Source organism: Schistocerca americana, chromosome 1 (genome assembly GCF_021461395.2).
Source record: "Schistocerca americana isolate TAMUIC-IGC-003095 chromosome 1, iqSchAmer2.1, whole genome shotgun sequence".
NCBI classification, from domain to species: domain Eukaryota; kingdom Metazoa; phylum Arthropoda; class Insecta; order Orthoptera; family Acrididae; genus Schistocerca; species Schistocerca americana.
This window is the reverse complement of record NC_060119.1, coordinates 79,163,787-79,174,381: the sequence shown is the minus strand read 5'-3', so window position 1 is coordinate 79,174,381 and position 10,595 is coordinate 79,163,787.

The following is a 10,595-nucleotide window of genomic DNA, read 5'->3' as shown; positions in this document are numbered from 1 at the left end:
GCCTAGTTTCTCCCCGGTCTCTGGGCTCACTGTCGCGCATGATACCTTAGTGGACCCCGTCGCAATTTCTAACTCATTGGGTCAGCACTTTGCTGAGATTTCGAGCTCTTCAAATTACCCGCCAGCGTTTCTCCCGAAGAAACGTGCAGCGGAAGTGCGACATCTTGCTTTCTCCTCTCAAAATCACGAAAGCTACAATACTGTTTTCTCCATGCGGGAACTCCAACATGCCCTCTCTTCTTCTCGCTCCTCCGCCCCAGGACCGGATGGTATCCATGTCCAAATGTTGCTGCATTTATCAACCCATAGCCTGCGTTACCTCCTTCGCCTTTATAATCGAATTTGGACCGACAGTACCTTTCCCAGGCGTTGGCGGGAAGCTATTGTCGTTCCCGTTCCGAAACCTGGAAAGGACAAACATCTCCCCTCTAGCTATCGCCCCATTTCTCTCACGAGTAGTGTCTGTAAGGTTTTGGAGCGTATGGTGAATTACCGTTTAGCTTGGTGGCTGGAATCCCACAGTCTTTTAACACCAGCCCAATGCGGATTTCGAAAGCATCGTTCTGCCGTTGACCATCTTGTTGCTCTCTCCACTTATATCATGAACAATTTTCTCCGGAAACGCCAAACGCTAGCAATATTTTTTGATCTGGAGAGAGCATACGATACCTGTTGGAGGACAGGCATCCTCCGCACACTGTTCTCTTGGGGCTTTCGAGGCCGGCTGCCCCTTTTTCTTCGCGAATTTATGGCAGAGCGCACATTTAGGGTGCGGGTGAACACTACTCTCTCCCGTACTTTCTCCCAAGAAAACGGGGTACCCCAGGGCTCCGTGCTGAGTGTTGTACTGTTTGCCATCGTCATTAATCCAATTATGGATTGTCTCCTTCCTGATGTCTCGGGCTCCCTCTTTGTTGACGATTTTGCGATCTACTACAGCTCTCAACGGACCAGCCTTCTTGAAAGACGTCTTCAAGGCTGTCTCGATCGCCTCCACTCGTGGAGCATCGAAACCGGCTTCCGTTTCTCACCCAGTAAGACCGTTTGTGTTAATTTTTGGCGACGTAAGGAGTTTCTTCCGCCCTCCTTACATCTAGGACCTGTCAACCTTCCGTTTTCCGACGTCGCTAAATTCTTGGGTCTTATGTTTGACAGAAAACTGTGCTGGTCCTCCCACGTTTCCTATCTTTCGGCTCGCTGTCTGCGTTCCCTTAACACCCTCCGTGTCCTGAATGGTACCTCCTGGGGAGCGGACCGAGTGGTCCTTCTCCGCCTCTATCGCGCCTTGGTGCGCTCGAAATTGGATTATGGAAGCATAGTCTACTCCTCTGCTCGGCCGTCTATTCTTCGGCGTCTCGACTCTATCCACCACCGTGGATTACGTTTAGTGTCTGGAGCTTTTTACACCAGCCCTGTGGAAAGCCTTTATGCTGAGACTGCTGAACCTCCGCTGTCCAATCGGCGGGCAGTCCTTCTGAGTCGTTATGCTAGCCATCTGTCTTCCACGCCTGCTAATCCAGCCCATGACCTTTTTTTCGACGCCTCCTTTGATGTCGGGTATGCAGGCCGCTCCTCCTCCCTACTACCCCCGGGAGTCCGCTTCCGTCAACTGCTCCATTCTCTTTCCTTCCGTTTTCCAAAAACCTTCTTGACAACTTGGGGTACAGCACCGCCTTGGCTCCGTCCCCGGATCGACTTGCTCAGCGACCTATGTCAATTTCCCAAGGATGGTACCCCTACACTTGTTTACCGTCAGGCATTTGCTGCTCGATGCGCACAAATGACGGAAGCCACATTTATTTACACCGACGGCTCGAAAACATCGTTAGGTGTAGGGAGTGCCTATATTGTTGGCGACACCCCAAATCACTTCCGGCTTCCCGACCAGTGTTCGGTTTATACTGCGGAGCTTTACGCTGTTCTCCAGGCCGTCCCCTACATCCGCCGCCATCAGCGGATACAGTACGTAATCTGCTCAGATTCTCTCAGCTCTCTCCTAAGTCTCCAAGCTCTTTACCCTGTGCACCCTCTGGTCCACCGGATTCAGGACTGTCTGCGCTTGCTCCACCTGGGGGGCGTCTCAGTGGCGTTCCTCTGGGTCCCGGGACACGCTGGTATCTGTGGGAATGAGGCGGCCGATATAGCGGCCAAGGCTGCAGTCTCTCTTCCTCGGCCAGCTATTCAGTCTCTTCCGTTTACCGATCTACGGAGCGGTTTATGTCGCCAAGTTGCTCATTTATGGCATACGCATTGGTCAACACTTCCCTATAATAAATTGCGGGAAGTGAAAGCCCTTCCTTGCGCTTGGACCTCTTCCTCCCGAACGCGTCGTCGGGAGGAGGTAATTTTAGCTAGACTCCGGATAGGGCACTGTCTTTTTAGCCATCGACATCTTTTAAGCGGTGATCCTCCCCCACTCTGTCCCCACTGCTCTCAGCTGTGGACGGTCAGACACCTTTTAATTGAATGCCCCTATTTTAATCCGTTACGCTCCCGTCTACAGCTATCGCCTGATCTATCGTCGTTTTTAGCAGACGACTCGCGCTCAGCTGACCGCGTTCTACAGTTTATTAGTGACAGTGAAATGACGTCAGTCATTTGATTTTTCTTTTGGGGACAACCAACCCCTTTCTATAGTGGAATTTTAAGCATTCCTTCTGCCTTTAGTTTCTCAAATTTTATGACTTTGTTCCCCTTGCTGCTGATTTTAAATTTCGTTTTTTTCCTGTTTCCTACGTCACGGGCTGGGCGCTAATGACCATAGAAGTTTTGCGCCCTAAAACCACAAACAAAAAAAAAAAAAAGCTCCGATAATACACTGGGCACCTCGTGGGTTGTGTTGTCAGATGTTATAATTACTATATGTTGGAGACAAACGCGTATAAGCGTGTCGGATTCCGAAAAGTTTGGCCGTCAGCGTGAGCTGCTTCCTTTCGGTCATTGGTGGTCCCCAAAAGATGTTAGAAATAATTTTTCAGTATACTTCAATAGATTAATTTTATTACTCTTCGTCAGTAACTTTTTCATTCACCCCAGAATCCGGATAACATTTACGAGGGCCATCTTCTATTGCTTGATATAGGCTGACAGGAACATTTTTATCGGAAAAATGATTATTTGTGATTTTAACTCGTGTCAGACCCGTTTTTGGCATTTTTTCCAACTATTTCCCTGAACTGAAAATTCACAGTAAAATTCTCACAGATATTCCATACGAGAACTTCGTAGGCAGATGAATCGCCATGATATTTTTTCCGATTGTCACTTTCCTTTTTGTCGACAAGATATGTTTAGCACTCACCATTGAGTGTTTCACTTTTACAAGTCAACCGTGCAAAAGAACAGTAGTATCGTCTAAGCCAAAGAAAAGAGACATGCAGAAATATGCTTGTTTAGACACATCGTCTGCGAGGAACGTTGTTCGACGCACTGTTGACGGCTGGGTCGTTACATGCACAGCACTAACGCGAATTGGACGAAGTCGACTCAATAAATCAGCCGCGGAATTATATGTAAATCTGGGTGGCCGGCAGATTTGTGCTTTTTAAGTGAAGCTTGCTTGTAATCTATAAACATCGAAATGCAGAGATACTGTGTCCATATACCCACAACAGCCATAGATCTTCATAAATAAAAACTAATGGAAAACTGTACTTAAACTGCAGTGAACTTAAGACTGAAAAACCAATAACAATTGATCGTAACAGATGTCTATGATGACTCCAGCAAACGTATTGTGTACTTACTTATTGCTTGATGGTTATTTAACTGGCTCCTCTTTCGTTTACCAGACCTATGTACACTAATGGTTCCCAACCCCAGAATATCTCATGATCCCCTACATTTATTTCTGTTATTTAATTTCTTTCCAAAACTTTTGACCATGATCTGCAATCCGTATTTTAGTAAGAGGGTTAACAAATGTAGAGTGATACAAAACTATAGTGTTTCAAAGAACTATGAACCCGTAAAAAATTAAAGTTTAGTTATTGGTGTTCAAAAAAGCAGTACTTCTATCTTCATTCGATATGTTGTATTTCACATGTGTATAGTGGATTTTTCAAACAGTAATTGGTATGTTCAGTCAGAGACGTTTTCACATACAAGGGCACACACACCATGATCATTGTCGTTGCAGTAAGCATTCCAATTGTAAGAGCAGCTGGTGTGAGTCGGGTGTTGACTACGCTACTGAGTCGATAGAAATGGCATGTTGAGCAGAGACAGAGATATAGAGAAGGCTGAATTTGCAGTAGTTAACCAATTTCTTTAAATGGTACAAGTAATAATCATGGCTAGTCCTCTAATTCTGATACTAGAGCTCACACTTCGTATCATGTTTGATACTGCATTACTGTACTATCACATTTCAGCACTGCTGCATGTGAAGTGGCGTCGCCTTGCCCTTGCGTTCGCTGTGAACGCACCACTATCTGACGGTTATACCTCGTTGCGTTCCTCTCGGTTGACGACCACCATGAAGCGGACTTTTAACAGTCGCACGTCTCTTGGGCGATCTTGTGTTGCGTAGTCTACTTACTTGCCCTAGTTCGTCGAACGAAATATCAACTTCACAGAGAGGTTTGAATGAATGTATATTGAAAATCACTTGGTTCACACGTGTCAGGGCTAAATCTAGCTGTGAACATTGTTCTTGTGACAAGGACCGTTCTGTGTCACCATTTTGTCATGGAGACAATTGTCCGTTAGTAACGTCTAGTTACATAAACTGGATGTAGCTCCCCATTAGCGTTCATTTCACGTAATTTAACAAACGCGTGGGATGCAGACTACAAATAAATTAACTCAGCCTGTTGCACCAAGCGTGCGATACATTTTCGCTGAAAATCAGCGAAACTGCAGTTCAGGTGTTGGTGGTACGAACAAATAACTCTCGCTAGGATGTTCCCTTAGCTGTCAATGACTGGCCCTGGCTAGCAGGACTGACGCACTCTGCCGCCGTTTCCAGTACCGATCCGACCTCTCGGAATAAGTTGCACTGGTTGCACTGCAATGCTCACCATCTTTCTTTGGTTTGGTGTATGAATAAAGGCTCCCTGTAAATGGTTCGTGAAGTTTGTTTCTCGTCTTTATTACCATTATTATGTTTGAAATCACTATGTAGTGTTTAATAAACATAATAGGCCGTAGTGCGATGCTTGTTTAATCATGCGATTAGCTGATTTCGAGTAACCGTAATTGTCAATTGCCTATAAAACCAACATTAAAAAGCCTTCAGCATCTTTATCCTGGCCCCCGCCAAAGAGTTGTCCATCTGTTGTTCATCTGTAACTTAGTGTCTCTTATTTGGAATTATAGATTTTCACCTCCGATCGGTACGTCTCTACACAACAACATGAAGATAACCTACGTGACCTGGTAACGCGCTCAAGGACCTGGCTGCAGATACAGTCCATGACAACTGTAGATTTTATTTCTATGTAACGTAGAACACTTTCAACATCTGTGTCGTTCCAAGTCACATTAGTTACCTATCAAACACGTATCGGTTAGTAAGTATTTTAATGGTACTCAAGAATACACTATGCACTAATTAATGCGTACAGTTATCGACAAGCTCAGTCTTGCAGAAATATCAACTGTAATACAGATCGTAATTACGACAAATCTGGAAAAGATGGATCGAACGATGTTTCCCACAATACTGAGTATGAATATACATCTAGTCATTGTATTGTGAACAATGACATTCTTGGATGGTGTCTGCCACAGGGTTCCAAAACCCAAGAAAACTGTCGTGGTATTATAATTATTATTTCTCGTGCATCATTCCAATGCCTACAGATTATTTTTAGTTGCCGAAAAATTTACTCATAGGACTTTTTCGTGTCAGATGTGTGGGTATCTTCCACACAGCTGTGTGTCTTATTATTGACGATGTCATAATGTTCACCGAATTTCTGTTGTTGGCCGACTTGTTTTGTTTACCGCCTCCTAAGTCGCTCTTTTATGCTATGGCTGCAGGAAAACATAATTGCTTCACATTTCCAATATATTATCAGTACAGTGTGTTGCACAACTACCTTAGAATACTTAGGTGGTAATATCATTGAAGTACCCATGTTATCGCAGAGACGCCACGAACACTACATATCAGTTCTGTGGGAATCTGCTGGACGAAACTGAATATGTCCAGCAGTGAAGTTATTTGTAATTGTAGAATTCTGGTACAGTGAACTTCTCCAAGCTATGCACAAGCAAGGTTTGAAGACAGACCCCAACAATTACAGAGGCATATCACTGCTGGATATAACATACAAGACATTTTCTAAAGTCCTTTTGAACAGGGCAGACCTGCAATTGGACCCGCATATCGGGGAATGCCAGGGAGATCATAGAATGGGTAGATCATGTTCAGAACAAATACTAAACCTAAAAAACATCATGGAATGCCAATAATCAAGGGCAAAGACATACGTTACTTCCTTCATTGATTTCAAAAAGCATATGATTCGATTGGTAGAGAACCTCTGTCCTGGAAGAAAAACTATTATAAAAGCGACCCTTACAAATACGTTTTCGAACGTTAAATTTATGGGCGAATTATCGGAACCTTTCGAAATAAAAACGGGAGTGCGACAGGGGATGGGCTCTCACTAGTCATCGTGGATTACAGTGATACCTTTCACTTTAACGTATGATTTTGTTTGGAGACATACATGTCGAGCCGTCGCACGCATGCGAATCCCAGAGTACGACAGCACGTCGCTGCAAGAGCCAAAGCTGAATAGAGCAGCTCAATCTTAAACTGGGATTGAAAGCGCCAATTTTTTTGTTACTCCTATTACGGCGCGCTGCGATGCTATCGCTGCGCACTAAAATATGCAATAGGGCGTACTCCAGTCGAGACGCCATTAATAAATGGATGCCCAAAAAATTGAAAACTCATCACAGACCGCAAATTCTACAAAATAGTTCAATTTTCCATATTATTGTCCTAATATTTAACAGCATTCGAAGAACAAATTCACTTCACGTTAAGTAAAATGTCATTTTATACCAAAGACAGAAAGCAGTAGTACTAGACATAGATCGTCAGCCAAGACACAAAGAATTCGTGAAACTAATGGCAAAACCTATGCTCACGTACGGAAGTGAGTCCTGGACAGTAACTAACAAAGGCCAGAGAAGAGTGAAGTCGGCTGAAATGAAATGTTAAAGCAAAGCAAAAGCATGTAATCAAAGATCAAATAAAGTATTCTGTAATGTTAAATGAATTAAATACAAGTATAATGTGGATTTCATGAAGACGGAACAGGCTTTAAGCTCCCTCTACGAAGTTAAGGAGGGATAACAGACCAGGCAGCAACTTGTAACATGAAATTTGTGCAGTCTGATACAGGATCCATGCAGCATAACACCTCACGTAGATAAAAATTGTAATGATATATTCCTTGACTTTTAATTGCACTTATACACTGTACGTAAATAACCAAGCAAACATGAAAAACAGTGCGATATGTAAAGTACATCTGGAATTGCAGGAAACTATAAAATGAAAAAAATGGCAGTACCAAGGAAAGGATATGAGGAATACCTTGTGACAGGAAGTAAAAACTTCGGTATGTCCATTAGCTAGAATATACATAAAAATACTTACAAGATGTAAATACACTTGTTGTTCATACACACACGGGGACTGTTCGTTGTAGCTGTGAAACATAAAACGAGCTTTCGCTGTACGGTGTGTACTCAAGCACTGACCCTTGATAGTAAAGACGAACGTCGCTGAATACTGAACAAAGCAATAGGTATTGTACATTCTTCGTAAGAGAAATACAGAATTATAGCGGAAATTTCAGAGGTACCAAAGAAATAACACGAACGCAGGATTCGCAAGAGAGGATCGGGCAGAAAGTCAAAGGAATGGGAGCTGAGTACAGAAACACAACAACGAAATGGAGCAGTAAATACTGGAAAGGCCATCAAACAAAAACATAAACTGCCACTCTACATACATGGCCAAATTTATATTGCGATATAGCAGAGAAGATCAAAGCTCCTGAGACTCCAACGGAGGACTGCAAAGACACCATAACATCACATTACTTCAAATAAGTAGAATGTGTAAATTACGAACACCTGCAGTTTATCAGGATATCGGAACCTAGTATATCACACATAGACTACAAACATTTTCTTAAGACGCGTGTGGGTTCTGAGAGAGACGTTGCTACGAACCTGTTTGAGTATTGACAAACACCATAGCATAACATATTAATCTGCTGAAGGACTTGAAACCCCAAAATACAAACAATTGAGATGCTTTTACCCCGCAGTCTTATTCCAAAATACTCGTGTCCGACAGCTTCCTGCGTATTCTAGGAGTGCGAACTTAACTGCGTCTGTACTCACATAAACGGAAGTCGACGCTCCAGATAAGTTGACTCTATTGGCCTGCTTTCCTTGCTCGGTATGTTGAGCAGCGTAAGCAAAAATATGCTGTTACTGTGAGTTACAATGAAAACAAAACGTTATCTATTTTAGTAGGTCTTTGGTGATGAAATGATTTCCTGTGACTGCTACTAGAAATATTTATTCTCGCAGCAGGTCAGGCCAACGCATATTGGCCTCTGGGGTGGTTAATGGCCCAGTTCACGGATGTGCCGGTAGCAGGATTGACCCGCGTTCTTGTAGAAGGACCTTGCGGTGATCCAGAACATGGGCTGCAGGAGCGGTGTGGTGGTGTCCTCGTGCAGCAGAAGATTGTACAGTGACGCGAGAGGGTTGGTCGCCGCTCTTACGTAATGGTTGTCGTGGGGAAAGAGTGGGGAAGATAGGATGGTGGAAACTCTACGCCACACAGACAACAAAATGTGTGGTCATTAAGTGGTATCGCAGAATCAGTTTCATGGTAGAAAATTAATAAGGCCTTTGGATTTAAACGTCTTACTCGAAAGTAACTGCAACTGATCATTCCCAGCATAATTTAGCAGTGGATGCCTATTGTCTCAAAAATATAAAATTAGACACTCGTGCAGCTAAAACCTTACCCAGTGACGTTGAATTCAGTTTTCCATAATGTACCCGAATAACGTTGTCCTGAGGTGGTCACACTCTTCTCTCTTTTTCACCTTCTGCTCGTTCACAGTTTAAATGGTCAATTAATGCTTTCTTCTCATTGCCATATAACTGTGGCAATTGACTGCCGCGACCTACCTTAGTGTCATTAACATTTTCAAATTCCAAAGTGCGAACTCATTTGACATACAAACGAAATCTTGTGCTTTCCCACTAGAATTTGCTGGAGCTGGGGAAACTGTTGCACACAGTGTGGACATTTTAATAACAGTTCTTCGTAACTAGAAGCTACGCAGTAAGACATGCACTCGCATGGCGCGTACAATGAAAGTACATTTGCAGACATGCAATATAGGGAACTAACAAACGATAAGGGGAAATGTTAGTTCCTTGAAATTAAAACGCGTTTACCTTGGTGCAATCTTACTTATTCTTAACACGTTTCGTCTTGACTTAATCCGGAATAATAGGCTTCGGTTTCTACATGCTATTCTCAGAATAGAAAAGTCTGTACCATGACCTTTAGATAAGTAAATCATTACTTATTCGCATTTACGGTCAAAATTTACGTTTTCTTCTTGTCATAGGCTGGATTTCATGGTTTGTTAACTTACAAAACATGGATACATTTTCACTATACGATCTTTATTTTGTTAATAGTTTAATTTGGGAGGGTGTGATAGTAGCTAGGCAGGGACGGTATGGCAGAAAAATTGTGGACCAAATAGCTGCCAGAGAGTGAGAAAGAAGTTTGAGGTATTTGTATGAATGGAATTTTAGTTCAAAGATTATCTGAAGGGGATCATGGAAGATGTCGTGAAAGGGATGAGTGATATACAAAAGATCTCTTGGGTGTCATACTACTATTTTGTCTATAAATGTAAGTAAATTATTTTCCATGCGCATTTGGCTATTCAAAAGTGTGTGTGTGTGTGTGTGTGTGTGTGTGTGTGTGTGTGTGTGTGTGTGTGTGTTTTGGATTTTTTATATAATAATTCTCTTGCGATTATAGGTAACTTACTGTTTATGGTCATTCCTATGTCTTACTGTCTAAAAGTTGGCGCGTTAGTATGTTTTCTGAGCTACTCTGAAAATGTGAAGTGATTTGCTTCAGATTTCCAGGCACAAATTTCTTCTTCGTATCTGATCTTCGGCGTTAGACCTTTTTGACCAGCATACCTACAATCACATGTTACATTTTAGTTGCTATCAATGTATTTTCTGATAGTGTCTGTCTGTTCAGTTACGTATAAATTTGCTTACATATAAGAAGCTGATCTGTTATTTGTAGCAAACTGATCCTTATATGTTGACGAGACCAGTTGTCTAGCCATACTGAATGGCTAATAACAAACATTCTAAGCTTTCTAAGAAGAGACCAAATGAACATAAAGTAGCGACAGACATCACTCACAGCTCTTGTAAGAAGAACCTGCAGTTGGTGAGAGACTCCTCACGGCCTCCCCCTCCCCAGGGGGCTCTCCACTCTTCGGCGGGTTCTTGCTTGGCTACCATGGGGCCGCAGCCTTAACAGAATTTTTTCCCTTGTGTGC